Here is a 406-nt window from a genome sequence, read left to right on the forward strand (position 1 = left end):
AATGGTTTTTTATAGCAATTTGTTTTTCTTTTTTGACTAATTTATTTGGGTAGGTTTGTTATGAAGATGTGCTTATGAAGATTGACTATGCATTTAATTTTCGTTGTCATTTTTCTGACTGCAAAGTTTTGAACAAAATGCTATTGTCGAGATTTGTTATGCCAAGGCTTGTTATGTTAGTCAAAGGTTTAATTTAATTTGATTTTTTTAGCTGGGGAAAAGTCAAATAATTTTATTTTCAAAATGTTAATTCTTTTTCCAATATATATTTGAGCAGTAAAAGCTCTTATAGCATGGAAAAACATCTGTTATAAACCCATATTTGAGTTGTAACCAATGTTTCTTTAAGTGATGTTTGAATTGTGAATATGTGATAGTTTAAATGCTTAATTTCTATGCAATCTTA

Source organism: Asparagus officinalis, chromosome 9 (assembly GCF_001876935.1).
Source record: "Asparagus officinalis chromosome 9, Aspof.V1, whole genome shotgun sequence".
In the NCBI taxonomy this organism is placed as follows: Eukaryota; Viridiplantae; Streptophyta; class Magnoliopsida; order Asparagales; family Asparagaceae; genus Asparagus; species Asparagus officinalis.